The sequence below is a fragment of the Theropithecus gelada genome, chromosome 10, assembly GCF_003255815.1.
Source record: "Theropithecus gelada isolate Dixy chromosome 10, Tgel_1.0, whole genome shotgun sequence".
Lineage (NCBI taxonomy): Eukaryota > Metazoa > Chordata > Mammalia > Primates > Cercopithecidae > Theropithecus > Theropithecus gelada.
The window spans coordinates 27,190,139-27,206,721 of record NC_037678.1 but is presented as its reverse complement, the minus strand read 5'-3'; the positions used below and the strand labels follow the sequence as shown (position 1 = coordinate 27,206,721).

At 57.4% G+C, this 16,583-nt stretch overlaps 1 protein-coding gene across 5 annotated transcripts in view; it reads right to left on the bottom strand.

Annotated features, from left to right (window-relative positions):
- Positions 1 to 16,583, bottom strand: part of CABIN1 (calcineurin binding protein 1) — a 165,230-nt gene that overhangs the window by 17,716 nt on the left and 130,931 nt on the right. The gene's annotated exons all lie outside the window — the stretch shown is intronic.

The following is a 16,583-nucleotide window of genomic DNA, read 5'->3' as shown; positions in this document are numbered from 1 at the left end:
TCTCTGGGGTAACACCTCAGGAGCCTGGAATAAGTAAACTGACTCCCAGATGGGTCCCTGCAGCCAACATGCTGAAGGAACTGCTGCCCATAATGGACCAAGGTTATGAGTGATACCGCTTTCTCCCTGGCATGGGGCCTGGCCCACATTATGCTGCAGTACAGGATTCTGGGGACCTGGGCCCCCAGCTACAGGGACTCTGCAGGATGTCTAGTTGGTGCCCCTCTCAGGGCCCTGTCCCTGTGGGTCCTTGCTGATTGTCCACAGTATCTGTACACATGTGTGGGCCCACCCTGCTCTAGCAGCCCTGGAAGGGAAGCCAGGGCACTGCCAGCCCTGAGTTGTTAAAGGCCTGAAAGGAGCTTAAAACTCGCAGCCTTGAGCCCCTGTGGCCTCTACACTGGCTCCTGTTGTGACATGGAGGGTCCAACCCGCAGGCTGGGGGACTGTGTGGAGGCTGGCAGCCACCTTCTACCTCCTGGCAGTGCCTGAAAAGGACAAAAACAGGGTACTGAGGCTATCCACACCCAGGGCAGCAAACATCAACGCTGCATCTTCCTACCATGCAGACGTGGATCCTGAAGCAGCTTAAGAAAAGACACCTGCTTTCCAACAGACAGGGTCTGTCTACAGTAGGCGCCAGAGCGGGCAGACACTGTCTCCTGGGTCTTCATTTGCTGCAGCAGTATGTCCTGCTGAAGACACTCCCATCCCTGCACCTCCCAGGGCACCCAGACACCAACAGACACACCCGTGAGGACGGGTCTAGTTTGCATCACACACGCCAGCACAGTTTGGATCCCTATCTCCCTTCCATTTCCTTTCGTAACATAACACCACTGATTTCAGAAAGGATGGAAGACCAAACACATCAGGCAGTGAGTCCATGGAAAACCAGAGGGAACTACAGACGCCGCCGCTCGCTTGGCCACCCCCACGCTATCGTGATTCTCAAAACTTCCCCAGTCAGCCCTAAGAGGCTTGAAAGGCAGCATTTTACATTTGCATGTGCTCTGGTTTCATTTTGGCATCTTGCTTGGCCTTTTTCTGGTAACAGTGCGCTGAAGGGCACGTTTCCCGGGCAGGGTCAGGCCAGCTACTGTGCCCTAGTTCATCTCTTCACCGTATCTTCACTCACATGCCCCAGTATGGGGGCTCCTATCTTTATCTACCTTGCACTGGGCACTATTCCCAGAAGCCCCTTCTGTTGTGGGCTTGTCCTTTCCCTGCCCCCAGGATTGGCCCCCTTGCCTGCTCAGCCAGGCCTGACACCCACCCACCAGCCATGGGAATTCAGCCAGGATCCCAGTCAGGCTTCCCCTCCTAATGACAGCCTTTAGGAATAACCTCTCTTCTCTGTGGCCTGGGGCGGTATGCAGATGGACATACATCCCAAAGGGTGGGGGGACTTCCTGTGGCCATGAGGCTGGCCTCCAGAGAAAGCTGGTCTGAAGAGTGAAGCTACCAGGCAGAGTCACGAGCCGGTGGGAGCAAGCCAACTGGCTTTCTGCCTACACCAGGTGGAGCTGGGCTTCTGTGTTTGCAGCCAAGAGACCCCAATGAGAAGGATGATACCGGCAGCCCCAGAATGACCTGGCCATGGCGGTTCCCCACAGAGCGGCAGTAGCCACAGCAGCCCTCTCCCTCCACTGTCCCTCTAACACCGGGCCTGTGGAGGGCTATGAAGCTCCTAGAGAACCAGGATGCTGAGGATCTCCTGGAGTGGGACAGGTGCAAGGGACGGCCCCTGCTTCACCTGGTTTTCCTCACCATGGCCCACACAGGAGGAAGGGGGATGGCCAGGTTCCAACTGCAACAGCAGAAGCCCCACTGCATTCAGCCCAGGGGGCACATGTTCAGGCCTCAGGGATGGTGTGGAGAATGTGCTAGGGGTGAGCTCGGGTAAAGCTAAGCCAGGGCCAGAAAAGAAGGGCATGGGCAGCAGTGACCAGGAGCTCTGGCTGAGGGCAGGTGGAGGGAGCCAGCACCAGGCCAACACCCCCATGGCATCTGAGGGAAAGGCAGAGGCAGGATCACAGATGGGCAGGGGCCACGAGTAGCAGCTGAGAGAAGCTGGGGTGCCACGAGGAGGGTCTCCTCTGGCCCTCTCCTAGTTCTCCCTCAGCCCTGGGTCCCAATGCTCTGGCTATACCCCTTGCCTCTCCCAGCTCTACAGGCACACATGCTGTCTTCAGATTTGCCTCACTTGATTCCCGGGCCCTGGTGTCACCAGGGCTGGGTTCCATGGTGGCCAGAGTGGCTGGGATAATCCTTGCTTAGAGAGTTGAAGGCAGCTGGGGGTGCACACCAGTAGCCTCCGAGGACTTAAAGACATTGAGATGGTGCTGAGGCTTCCCCTCCGTGCCAAGCATCTCATTCCAAGCATCTCAGTCAATGCCCCAACCCTTCAGAATGGCTCTGGGCTCCTCACTGGCAGATGAGGTCACAGAGACAGATTTTAACAATCTGAATAATTTATGGAGCCCCAGACTCTAAGCTGAGTGCCTGATACAAGTTACCAAACCCTGCCTACAGCCTTAAGACTTGGTTGTCTTCCCACTCCTCTTGAGGAAACAGAGCTTCAAATGCTGAGTCCCATGGTAGGGTGAGCCTAGGGGTCCACAGAGGGAAGGCATGACTGCTATGATTTGGGAACCCATGAAGACTTTCCCAGGGGAATTGAGAGCTGGTTAAGTGGAGGTGGTGGGATGCTGCCGGGCCAGCCTGTGCTCTTGCCCTGTTATTTTATGAGGGGGCTGGGAAGCAGGGTGAAGTGCCTGGGGGCAGAAGGGCTGTGCAATCTTGGCAGGTGGCACCACTTAGAGGTGACAAGTGTCCCTGAAGGTATAGAACACTGCTATTCCCAGCCAACAGGCCAAGGCCACGCCCAGGCCTATGGCTCATGGCTCATGCTGTCTCCAGCACACTGTGGTCTCGGGGGAGCTTACTCCTGGAGGGGCATGGGCTCTCTTTTCTGCCAGACACAGCCTTTCACTCAGCCAGGGCCAACCCTGAGCTTGACAGCCTGAGGCCGCAGATTCAAACACAGTTCTGGTTCTCATAGTAAACCCCACTCCTGGCTGCTGGGTCACTGCTTGGGCCATTTTTAGTGGCACAGCCCAAGGCTGTTCTGAGGCTCCCTAAGCTGAGGGTTCCCAGCTCTGTCACCTTTGCGGACCTCAACTTTCAGTCATGACTCCTTCTAGAGCTCCCTCCACTTCAAGGGCACAGGCAAAGGCTCTTCAGGAAAACAAGTGCCCCTGGAAATTCCAAGGCAAGAAAGAAGGGTGAGGAAGAGGAGCAGGCCAGTCAGAACAGTACTCAGACCCAAGGCATGAGCTTGTCACAGAGTGGACGAGGGTCAGGTGTGGGCTGAGTAGGGACATAGAGATTCATCCTACATCTACATTGGGAAGGACAGCCTAAGTATGTAATCAATTCACCCCTCATTTTCCAGAGAGGGAAACTGAGTTCAGGTGACCTGCCAAGGCTGCCCAGTGACGCAAAGTGGGACCAGGACTCAGGGGCCAGACTCGCCCACCTCAAGTCTCTTCCTACACCCCTGCTTAACACTCAGAGGAACAAGAAATTAGCAGCCTCCCTGTTTTACAGATGTAGAAATGGAAGCATGGAGAATGCAGTGATGCCAGTTCACCTCGGTTTTGAAAAGGTGCCTCTTAAGACTTGGAAAAGTCCATCGCACAGGCAGGCTGCCACTGGAATGCCTGCCTGTGGACAGGGTGGCTGGCAGGTGGCCAGTGTCTTCCACCAGCACCATGGGTGCCTCAGAGTGTCATAATTAAGTCCCTTGGGCAATGTTGCAAGAAATGGCCTCTAAGCAAGCTCTCTGTTGGCCTTTTCCAGCTGTCCCCTGCTGCCACACCCACAGGATTCAGATGTAACCCCCTGTCCCATTCTGTCATTCCCAGGGCCATGCCCAGTTGGGATGCCAGGTGAGGCTCAAGCAAGAGGGCAGACGAGGGAGGAAGCATACTTGGGAGTATCCAGCATGGCTGTGAAGGAGCTGCCTGGGCGCTGCACAGAGGTGCTGAGGAGGGAACAGGCCGTGAGGTACCAGCAGCCATCTGGGAGACCCAGGGCACCTGGCCTGACAAGGGAGCAGGTAGGCAGCTGGGCAGGTGGTCATCTGCTTTACACAGCAGTCTCTTTCCTCTCCAGCTCACCCAGGTGGTCCAATCCAAACTAGCCTGAGTCTGCTAGGGGCCTTCTTGGGCTTGGCCCAGCCTGGTTAGGCACTGCCTGCAGGGTTGCCCCTAGCATCTAACGTCAGCAGCCAGTTTCAAGGGCCTGAGTCTTGGATGGGAACAGCTGCCCTGCCACAGTCCCCTGGACTCTGGGCTCCCCAGGGTGGAGCGGATGGGTGGGGCAAGCAGGAGGGCTGCATCTCTCTGGCTCACACCTGTACCTCAAGGCCTTTGAGCAGAGCCTGGCCTCCTGGGAGGCTCAAGACCTGTGAGCCAAGATGAAATCTCAGAGAACTCCTGAAGCCCCTGGGGAGAAGAGAAGCCCACAGACAGAGAGAGTGAGGACAGACAGACAGGGACACGGGCCCTTGAGTCCTGCCTGCAGACTGCCCAGAAAAGTAGTATTTCAGGTAAAAACCACAAATCCTGGCCTCCACATCCCTTTGCCCTTGGTGTAGCCCTAAGGTGACTCTGATTCCCAAGAGGGCAAGGAAAGTGTCTTGTCCTCCCTCATGTTCCTAGTGCCACATCCAGGCTAGTTAGCCCTGAGTATGCATTGGAGAGTTTATGCCAGAGATAAATCCCCTTCAAGAACGCTGGGGAAGCCCAACTTCCCAGTGATCCAGGGTGAGGGGAAAGGAGAGAGGTTGGAACAAGAAGTAATGGGCTAGGAGAGCAAGGGATGTGGGGGGCTTTTGAAGAAAGCCAGAAAAAAATCAGGATGCAGCTGGTGCCAGAGAAGAAGCGTCTGCCAAGCAGATGAGGAAATGGGCAGCCGAGTCAGGGGTCATAGTAGTGACTCCCTCAGAGTCTTACCCCATCACCCACAGCGTCCTGAGCAGAAAGTGTATCATTTTAATCCTGACTTTTAACTCAGCAAATATAGTATATGTATTTTCCTGCATCACCAAAAACATTATTCAAAATGACCACAGAGCACTTCACTGCACAGTCAAGTGGGCTACTGGTGAGCATCTGGCTCTGAGACTTAAGGATTCTGATGAAGAATGCGGGCTGAACATCCTTCTCCACAAAGCTTTTCTCCCACTCTTCGAGATAGATCACCCAGAGGGGACCAAGAGAGTGGGCAGGCAGCAGCAGGCTGGTCTCCAGGAAGCAGGGCCTGGGTACCTGAGCTGACACAGTGGGTGAGTGTCCTGTCTTCCTGGGCCCTCCTAGCCCCAAGCCAGCCCTGTATGCCCATGGTAAGACGGGTGGGCAAAGCTTCCTAGAGGAGCTCAGCTCTGCCAGCTCTGTTCACAGAAAACACAGCACTGTGAGCAACCAAGGGAGAGCCCGTTCCCCTGGTGGAGGGATTCCTCCAGCATCCCCCGTGGCACGGGTGTCGTGGTGACTCAGTGCTCCGAACAGGCGAGGGCGGGGAGCCTGTTGGCATCCCATTCCCAAGAGCAGTGGGCACAGGGTGTAGGAGCAGACTGCATTGAGCTGAGGGCCAGCTGCTGAGTGGGTGGCTGCAGCTAGAGAGCGATGGAGCCTCTCAGCAGAGAGGGCTGCTGGGAGAGGAGATTAGGGGCCTCCCCGCCCCCCAGAAAAGCATAAAAACTTCCTCCTGGTTCCAGCCTATTCTTAAGCACCTCAAGCAGAGCTAGGAAGGGGATTGAATCTGGCCCTGAGGTCAGGAGCAGCTGTGGGGAAAATACCAAAATCCTCCACAATCCTGGGGAGACCCCTGTCACCCACAAACCCACACAAGTCACCAAAATGGCAAAACAGCTTGGAGGAAAAGGAGGGGATGGCGTGGGGCGTGTAGGGCAAACTTCATCTCCTGGGGCCAACCGTCTTCACAGGCTGCCTGCCCAGCTCCTTTAACACATGATTTCACTTACACCTTGCTGGGGGAGAGATTTGTTCCAGGGCAGCCAGCCAGCAGGGAGCCAAGACTACAGTTCAACTAAGCCTGCCATGCTCTTTGCACTCTACCAGGCTTGTCCCCAAGGAAGACCAGCATCACAGACAGAGTCAGGCCGGCTGGGCAGCACCCCTCCGAGCCCTGGCCCAGATTGCTCCTTCTGGAGCCTCCCTACTCAAGAGTCCCGAAGCCTTTAGAGGCAGGACTGTTTCCAGACCAGCAGCTCCCTATCTTCCTGATGCCCTGAGGAGCTGAGGGCCTGGCCCCTCCCGCAGTCCTGTTCCTCCCCTAAGGTTGGGAGGAAAGGGGCCCCAGAAGCAAGCCAGGTCGAACACCCCTAGGGACAGGAAGTTCCTGCAGCTTCTACCACAAACCTATGAGGGCGGGCCTCTCTGGCCGCAGGGTTGTACACAGGCCACCAGGGGCGCCCTGACCTCCACCCACTCCTACCCCCACCCCCAACAACGCGGTCCTGGCTCTCCAGGCGGGGCTACTGAGGGCAAGGGATTCCCCGCGCCATCCACAGGTAATGAGTTCTCTCTGCAGGCAGGGGCTGGGAAAGCCTGCAATTTGCCTGCAGCTGGCGCCCGCTCGTTTCCAGCCTCTCCTGCCAAATAAGACATCGAGCGCTAGGTCCCCAGAACTGCCGGGCTGTTCCTCCCCTCCCCCTCCTGGGAAAAGCAGAAACGACAAACAACCAAGTGCATGGGGAGAGCCCCGCCGCCAACTCTGGTGTGGGCTCTATGTGCCGTACGCCGCCCACCCCCCACCGTCCCATGCAACCCTTTCCCCCAACCCCACTCCTCCTCCCACTCCGCTGTGGGGCAAGGTCCTAGCCCAGCGCACATAACGGGCCGGTGCTTATAAAGCGCTGGAACCATCTTCCTGTCCCCGCACAGCAGTTATTTATAGCTAGGGAAGCACCAAGCCCGGACACGCTGCCCACCCGGCCGGGCGGCCAGCTCACCATCCCCAAGAGCGGCACGGCGCAGCTCCTCGTCGGCGCCTTCCGCCGCAAAGTTGCTCTGGCGGGTGGCTTTCGCTTTCGCGCAGCGCACGCCCCCACGAGCCAGCTCCCAGCCCCGGGCTTGGTACGGCTGGATGCGCTGGCGCGTGTGCGGGCTTCACTAGCGCCTGCCGCCCCCGCGCGCCGCCGCCCTAGCCGGCCTGGCCGCCCACCTGACGCTGAACCTGGCGCCAGCTCGGCCTGGGCATGGGGGCGCAGCACCCCGCCGCGGCCGATTTCCTCCGCGGGGGCGCCAGGGAAACCACAGCCCACGGGCTTCCTGCTGCGCCAGGCGCGCCCAGGCGCGGGGCGGCCGCCAGAGCCCACCAGGGGAAGATAGAGCAAAATCGCAGCAAAGTGGAGACCCAGGCGGGCAGCGGAGACGAGGCGGTCGCGCAGCTCCCCCAGCCCCGGCCCCAGTCCCAGCCCCCGCCTCCGCCAAGTTCCTACCCGCTGGCTCAGCCGTGGCATCTGTGCAGTGGAGCTAGGGCGGGCGCCGGGCCATGGCCGCGGAGGCTTGTTCGCTCTCTCGCTCGCGGCGGGCCGGGGCGGGGCAGGCGCGGCCGGACGGGGCGCCGGCACTCGCCTGGAAGCGGGCCCAGGAGCGCAACTGACTTTTGCCGGCCAATCCTCTCCGGTTCTCTGGCCTGGCCGCTGGTGGCAGGCAGTGGACCACTGCCGGGCAAACTGGGTGCAGCCCTCACTGCAGGAAGCTGTGGGGCCCCAGAAAGCATGGTGTAGAGGTGGCCAGGAGTGCGGCAGGCCGGGATGGCAGTGGCCAACTTTGTGTGAGGGTTATCCCCCCTCTGAAGGCGGTGCCTATGTGAATGGCGCCCCCTGGAGTTGTGCCAGTCATGCCCTGTGGCAGGCAGAGGTGTAGGTGTGTGGGGGAAACGACTGGCCACAGCCGAGCTGTCCTTGCTGTTACAGTTGGGCAGGGGGGCTGCAGTGAAGATCACTGGAGGAAGGTCCTCAGGGCGGATGGCAAAAAAGAGATGCCACGGCGAGTGGGCTTTATAGCTGGAAGGGGCCTCATTTTCCAGCTGGGCTCTGAGGCCCAAAGAGAAAGCGTTGGGTTTGAGGGGTAGGGCTGGGAGTGGTAGGGCTGGGCGGAAGCCAGGCAGCTCTCAGGACACCCCTTCCCTCAGCTTCTGTAATCCAAGAACAGCAACAGTACCCCATCCTCAGGACATGAGCACCTTTCCAGAGCTCAGGGAGGGTTGCTTTCCTGCCTGGAAACCGTACTGTACCCTGCTACAGATGAGGAACAGGCTCAGAAGGGGAGGGCCTCACCCACAGCGTGCGGCCATGCCCCCGGCACTCACAGCTCCAGTGTGCACACAGCATCTTCCTGATTTCCCATGAAGGTAGGCTGCACTGGGACAGTCTACCAACTCCCGGCTGCTCCTCCCGCTCCAGCTGAGGGGAGGCCGGGGAAAGGCAGGGATAGGCCAGCCTGCAGGGGCTAGATAAGAGAGATGCTGTCCCAAGCCCTGGCTTACCCACCCCCAACCCTTTGCCCCCATGAGCTTCTCTCTTATAACATAGTGGCCTTCCTCCCCCCACAGACACCGAGGGCCCTCAGACCCACTGGGACCCTATCCTGGTGACACCTGTCCTAGTGACATCTCCTCTCTGAGCTGGCTGGTTTCCACCTGGCCTACCCCTGGGCTGGCTCCTGGAGCCAGCATTCCGAGGCTTACTCTGTGCACCTTCCAGGTACCCCTAGTCCAAATCTGCCCCAAGTCCAACCTGCCCCTTCAGCCTGGCTAATGTCACACTCTCTGCCCTCCTTCCCTCCCTCCAGGGGGAACTCAAGAGGCAGTGCCTCAGCATCCCCTGGAGGGATCCTGCTCCCTGCCAGGCACTGGACTTGCTGCTGGGGACATAGAAGAAGCAGGCTGGGGTGCCTACAGATCATTCACTTGCAGGGGAGTCACAATGAACACAAGCTAAGGCTGTGCAAGGACAAGGGGCTCCTCACCATGGTCAGGGTCTTAAGCAAGGAGTTGTAAATCTGCATGTTGCTCAAGCCACAACAGCACCTTGCCATCTACATTCATGTAGTCATTTGACAGACACACATAGGGACAGGTTCAGAAAGGCTGGACACTGGTGCAGTCACACAGCAATAAGGCCACTATGGCTGGGACCTGTCCCCAAGGCCCAACTGGCTCCAGAACTAGTTGGGCCACTCTTCCCAGTTGTCCATAGGGCTGGAGCAGACATGAGGACCAAAGCGACACTCACACCTTGCACAGCTCATGACCTTACTTCATACCTTATCTACTTCCTGTAAGATCAAGTTGGACCAAAGGAAGCTGAGAACATCTGCTCATCACACCCAGGCCAGGAAGAAACTGTGTGTTGTCTGTGTTGAGTGTCTGGCTCTCTGGAAACTAGTCCCCTGCATCCCAGAGGCCTCCAGGTCCATCATGGGCAGCGCCTAGCTCTCCCCAGCACGCATGCCTTCCCACACAGAGTAGGGTGGAGAGGTGCCCTCTCAGACACATCGCAACGGAAGGGATACGCAGGCACCACTCCACCTACTAGCACAGATGAATACACTGAGGCTCAGAGTGGGCTGGGTGCTTGGGGTCCCAGTGCCTGGCTATCACAGCAGGAGGGAGTCCTGTGGTGGAAGAGGGGAGGCTCAGGGCTTTTGTGCTAAGCCTCTGCCGAGTAAAGCCTCTGAGGAGACTTCCCTGGGAGAATGTTGCTCCCAGCTGGGCTCCGAGGCCCTGTGGGTTCCAGCCTCCTTGGTCCCACTCCCAGCACCACACAATGCTCTGTACTCTGTGCCTTTATCTGTGCCAGCCCTCTCCAACGCCCCATCAGATGGATACTGCCATGTCTGTCAGGTAAAAACACTCAGGCCCTGAGCATGGAGGTTCCTCACCAAGCTGAGCCTTACCCTGCCCCCCCCAACCCCCCAGGAAGTGCTTGTATGCATACCAAGAGATCCCTGGAGCATCATGTGATAGTGCTATGACAGTCAGAGGCTGGCGAGCCTGCCTGCCCTGATCCTTGAGGATTCTTTGGGCTCAAAAAGCTGTGCTTACTGGTACTGTCAGCACCCTATGCAGGAAAACCCTGTGGGTCCTAATTACCCACAAAGCACCTGGATGTCTAGGACACAAGCCTCTGACCACTGCCCCAGAGAGAGAACTGCTTACCCACCTCAGGACCACCCTTGAAGGTCTATGAAGTTGCAACTCTCTGCCAACCTAAGGAGCCCAGGAGACCAGGCCACCCCAGCCATGCTCACCCATAGGCCAGCAGGAGCCTGCTTAAGTGGTCACACGCTCCCTGGAAATATATGCTTGGTCTTTGGCTCACGTGGCTGATCCAGGTAAGCACCTTCACACCCCCACCCCAGTGGTAGTGGGCTTCTGGTCCTGCAAATCCAAGGCCCAGATCCCAGAGTTAGGCTGCTGCCAAAAGTGCTATCGGTTGAGCTGCCAAGGAGACCTCACAGCCCCAGTGGCACCCTATAGCCATCCCTTCCAAGGCCTAAGTGGGTACAGACCTGTAGATTTCTCCTGGCTCCTATTTTTTCTCCGCTCTGTCGCCCAGGCTGGAGTGTAGTGGTGCGACCTTGGCTAACTGCAACCTCTGTCTCCTGGGTTCGAGCAATTCTGCTGCCTCAGTCGTCCAAGTAGCTGGGATTACAGGCACATGCCACCATGTCCAGCTAATTTTTGTATTTTTAGTAGAGATGGGGTCTCACCATGTTAGCCAGGCTGGTCTCAAACTCCTAATCTCAAATGATCCACCTGCCTCAGCCTCCCAAAGTGCTGGGATTACAGGCATGAGCCACCGTGCCTGGCCCTGGCTCCTTTCTTGCTGTGGCAAGAATATTCCTCAGCGTTAACAGTCCCAGTTCTCAGTCTGGGAGCTTTGAAGCTTCCAGTTGGTTTGGGGGCACAAGGCCTTGCTGCTGCTTACCTGCCTCCCTGCTGTGGGACACTGGCTCTGTGTGACCTGTGTCTGGCAATTTTTCTACCTAGAAAAATTGTGTGACAGCAGAGACTGCTGAGTCTTACAGTTCCAAGTCAGCCAGTTTCCTCTCCTTTTCCCAACAGCCGAGACAGAGTGAAGTGCGTTTCTCCTCCCTAGACCCACAGACCCCCAAAAACCATGCTGTCCAGATGCCCACAGCCCCACTTGATTCTTACAGGCTAGAGCTTCTGCTACTCAGAAATTGTCCAGCCTGTGCTGAACTTTAGATGTCACTGAGTCCAACTGCTCTGTGTGAGCCACGAGTGAGGATGCAGAGATGAGGAAGAGAGAAATGACCTTCCTAGGTCAGCCACAGCAGGGATCGACTCAAGGATCCCCGTCCCTCAGTCTGGGGCTGCCTCCATCTCAGTGGACAGCTGTGCGTGGATCATGTGCACATCCACGGGGACGGCACTTGCGGCACCTGGTGTGCACAGGGCTGTTGTTGCTACCAGTGCCCTACTGAAGGGGAAAAGATGCCCCAAGATGGCTTTCCCCACAGTCCCCCATCACCAGGAGGCAGAACTGGGATCTCAGTCACCAATGCCAGGGCTCTTGTGGATGGGCAGTGACCCAGCCACAGCCTGGGGACTGAGTGGAGGAAGGATGGGCCACTGGAGGATGGCAAGGATGGCAGGGGCCTAGGACAGACAGGAGAATGAGGAGGGCAAGGGGTGGGTAGGCAGTGCATGCAAAGGGGGTGCATGTGGCAGTGGGTACCGTATCTGGGTAAGGACCTCTGTGGAGAGGGAGGGGTTGCAGGGGACCTGGGGAACAGGTTGGGCAAACAAGACTGGCCAGCAGGATCCAAGGTCTCTTGGTGTAAGCTAAGGCCTGAAGTGTGATCTGATGGAATCAAGAGCCTCCCTGAGGCAATAGGATGCTTATACTGGGCCCCTCTGAGCCCCACCCCCACCTTGCTGCCCAGGCTTCTAGAATAGCCCACTCTTTGGAAGACTGCTGAGCTGCTTCTGTTTCATCTCAGGAGGGGAGCCCGGATCTTAGAAAAGCCACAGCTGACATTCATATGGAAAAATGTAGGGCAGTCGATCCATCTGCTGACCCCTGGTCCCTAAAAAATGGCCTTTGTGGGCTTGTGGGGATCTGGCTCCTCTGGCTAGGCGGCAAGGTAGGGAAGGTCATGGGGAAGCAATCGGGGCAGGGAGCATTCCCTGGGACCAAACTGTGGTTTCAGACCATGAATGGTGGCAGTGGCCATGGTCTGTGCGAGGTGTCCTCCCTGGATGGCCTGCACAGGATCTTTGTGCAGGGAGGGGGCCAAGCTGAACAGGTAGCGGGAACAGGCACTCTGGTGGCATGGGTTGGCCTGACCACGAGCCAGAGGTGAGGTCCTAGGCAGAGCTGGTACCTCCAAGGGCGTTCAGGTTCCCAAGCAGGCTCACATCCCACTACCTCTTACTGCCTCATGACAGCTCTAGGGAGAAATCCTTCAATCCCCTGTGTTGCCTCAGAAAGGGAACAAACTTGCCCAGGCTTGTCCTACAGAGTAGGGCTCAGTCCCAAATCTACAGAGCCACCCCCAAACCAGAGGAACAGATTTGAGATGTGACCAGAAAGACTTGACCCAAGCATAGTACTCCTCCATTATGGCACCAAGGCCTCCCTCCCCTTATGTGAGGGAATGGGACAGGAGTCCATCTGCCAGGAATAGGGTCACTGGTTCGGACCAGCTCCCACACTGACAAGATGCTCCCACTGCAGAACAGCAGAATTTAGCTTAGGTCTAACTCCAAACCCAGTACTCTTCCACCAGCAGAGCCAGACGTGCCTCTGATTATCTGTGGCCAAAACATACTCTCTCAAACATCAGGGTGTGGGGTCTTCTCAATCCCACCTCAGCACTCTTGGTCTCTCTAGCCCCCTGTCCCTGTCCTAGGCCTGCACTCTAAGTGATGCAGTCCACTGCTCTCAGAGGTCCCTCCAGCAGCCACAGCACTTGGGCCTCCACACCCCGAGGTGGTTTCACTGCCTAAGGCAGAGTCGGCCTGCTGATGGTGGTGGCAGGCAGCCCTTCAGGACTGGCCTAGTCTGCCCTCCCCACTGCTGCCTCCCTCCACCCCATGAGGGACCCTCACGCTGCAAACTGCCTCTCTTGGTTTTCCCTCCTAGAATGCCTTCTCCTGAGTCTGTTTGACAATCTGGCCAATTGCAAGGTCGGGCCTCCAGGAGAGCTCCCAAGCACACTTGCTAAGGACTGGCAGCCACCTCTTTCGTGTACCTCCAGCGCCCTGAGACTCAAACAGTAGTACATTCAGGGCACCTGCTAAGAGCTGGAAGTGGTGCTTATAACCAGCCTCACAAAAAGTAAAGCTAAGGGTGGTGGGCTCCCAGCCAGTTGGAGCCCTCCCTCTTACCACTATTTCCCGAAGCACAGGTATCCCCTGTCTCCCAGGAGAGGAGCTCCTCATCTGTAGCCCTTGGGAGCCAGCTTTCCATGTCAAAGGCCTCCACAACACAGCCTCTTTTGGTGCCCCACACCCCTGAGGCAGGGCCAGGTTCCTTCCCCATCAGGCTCAGGCCTCATGTGCCTGCCTAGCTGGGCTGTGTGGAGTCTGGGCCTAAGCCGAGGCATAGACAGGAGTCCAAGGCTCCTCCACCCCTCCTCTGAATATAGCCAGGTAGGTTCCTCCCTGGAGATAAAGCTCAGAGCTGGACCTATGGTGGCCAGTTCCTGCTGTGTGCTCTCTCCAGCCTGGGGTTCCCAATGGCAGGCTCTGAGCAGTCTAAACAAAGGACTCAATATCCCTATGCAGCAAGGGAGTTTGGAGAACTCTATAGAGTCTGTGCCCACTGATGGGGTGGAATCCACGAGGAAGAGCCATGAGGCTCTACCTGCTCTGACCTAACTTAATTCTAGACTACTTATTCATATTTAGAGATCAGCATTTCAAAACTTGTATTTTGAATCAATCAAATTCCTGCGATTCCTTCATATGGCCTTCTCAATTGGCCCTGATCCATCTCACTTTCTCCCCCACTGACCTCAGTGAGCCCTATCTGTAGCCTGTGTGCCTTTATCCACGGTCCTTTTCCCCATCACAAGTCCTCTGGACACAATGGCAGTGTTGTGTGCCAGACAGGCCCTTGGGGCCCATGGTAGTAACATGCTTTCCCAGAGTGCTCTCACATGACCCTCCCCATAACTCTAAGAGGTGGGTCTGGTCAACCCCACTTTGCAGATAAAGAAGCTGAGTCTTGCAAACACTGACCAGCTTGCTGAAAGCCACTCAGGTCGGGAGTGGAGCCTGAGGCTGGCTAAGGTGATCCTCCTCGGGCTCACAGGTGGGTACAGGACACCTGTCACAGAGGTCCGTGTGTGAGGGAGTCCTTGGTCTGCTCCTCCTGGTCCCCAGGAGCACCTGTCAGCTGCAGCCTGTCATCATGGTAACCAGGCACCGAGCTCTGCTTTTGGATTTCAATCCCAATGCAGCTCTCTCAGAAGCAACTTGGTCAAACTTTCCAAATAGGAAAAAAGTTATGTGTGGGGTTGGGGGAAGGCAGAGGGAGGAAAGAGGGAAGAGAAAGGGAAAGAGAACAAATTTCCAGACTGAAGCCACCCCTGAAAGGAAGCCTGGTCACTGAGCTAAGGGTTGACTTCTCTTGGATGGCTGCTGGTGGCAGGGCAGAGGAGAGCCCACATCCTCCGCTGGGCTCACACCCCTCCTGCTCAGGAGCCTAGGCTGCAGGGGGGTGCAGCCTGAGTGGGTGGGGCCTGGCCCTTCCTGCCTCTGCTGGAACAGCTGCCCTTTCATCTGTTTTCCATTTGGGCATGACAGAAAGGCTTCTTTTGGAAAAAGGACTGGAAAACCACTGACCTCATCCAACTGGCCCACCTTTGGAGATGGAGAAACTAAGGTAAAAGGGGCCAAGACCAGGAAGTCACAGCAGGACTAAACTCTGAGGACAGGGCAGTTTCCACCCCTGCAGCAGGCGCACAGGGAAGATCAGAGGATTATGCTGGACTTAGACCAGGTGCTATGGTCTTCAGAGCCCCTCCTGCTGTCTACAAGTCCCAGCCACACCTACTGAAGCTCCTGCCACACAGGGCAACCCCAATGACATACACAGCAAAGGATGGGAGCCCTCAGGACTGCTTGTGCCCTTTAACCCTGGGGCTCAGCCAGGGAGGGCCCTTAGAGAGTTTGGGGTAGCCCCACGCTCTTGGCTGCCATGAGAATGAATCATAAGATAACCTGGTGGCCTTGCCATAAGGGCACACCTTCTACTGGAATGACTCCAACAGTGTCCATCTCTGGGCCATGGGAGGTACCACCTGGGCCCCTTGCTTGGACTTCCATGGGCAGTACCCATGTGGAGTGAGCACCCACTGCTCTGTGGGCTAAGAGGACAGTGTAGTGGTGGCACTGCCAAATCTTCTCTCAAGAGGGAAACTTCTAACAGCAACTCCCTCTTCCTTTTGGCCCCAAGATGGGGTGCTTGTGGTCCCTGCCCCTGCCAGGTCCTGCAGCCTCTTGTGGCCACAGCCCTCCCTCAGCCTCTTCCTGCCTGCTCACACCCAGACTCTGCCTTTGCCCAGGCTTTCCTGAGTGTGACTGGGCCACCTGCTCAGTCTACTTTCCAAAGCCTTGCTGAAGGTCCCACACCTCCGTTTGGAAGTGTACCTCCCCCGACAGACAGCGCACCTAGGCCCAGAGCAGTGTCCTAGGAGGACAAAGCATGTAAAGCAGGAAGCTCTGCTCGAGCTGAGACTGCCACACACAGGTCTGAGACAGATGCGGCTCAGGCCAGGCACACTGGCTCATGCCTGTAATCCCAGCACTTTGGGAGGCTAAGGCAGAAGTACTGCTTGAGCCCAGGAGTTTGACACCATCCTGGACAACATAATGAGACCTGTCCCTTAAAAAAAGATGTGCGCCTGGTGTGGTGAGGCACGTCTGTAGCCCCAGCTACTTGGGAGGCTAGGGCAGGAGGATCACTTGAGTATGGGGGGTCGAGACTTTAGTGAGCTGTGATGACGCAAGCCACTGCACTTCAGCCTGGGTGCAAAAAAAAAAAAAAAGGCGGGAAGGAGAGGTGGAGAGAAGGAAGGAAGGTAGGGAGGGAGGAAGGGAGGGAAGGAGGCAGAGAGGCAGGGAGGGAGGGAGGGAGGGAGGCAGAGAGGCAGGGAGGGAGGCAGGGAGGGAGGCAGGGAGGGAGGGAGGCAGGGAGGCAGGGAGGCAGGGAGGGAGGCAGAGAGGCAGGGAGAGAGGGAGGCAGAGAGGCAGGGAGGGAGGCAGGGAGAGAGGGAGGCAGGGAGGGAGGGAGGCAGGGAGGCAGGGAGGCAGAGAGACAGGGAGGGAGGCAGAGAGGCAGGGAGGGAGGGAGGCAGAGAAGCAGGGAGGGAGGCAGGGAAGGAGGGAGGCAGGGAGGCAAGGAGGGAGGGAGGGAGGCAGGGAGAGAGAGAGGGAGGGAGGGAGGGAGGGAGGGAGGGAGGGAGATGCTGCTGGGATACATTCCAAGAACAAACCTCTGAAAAATA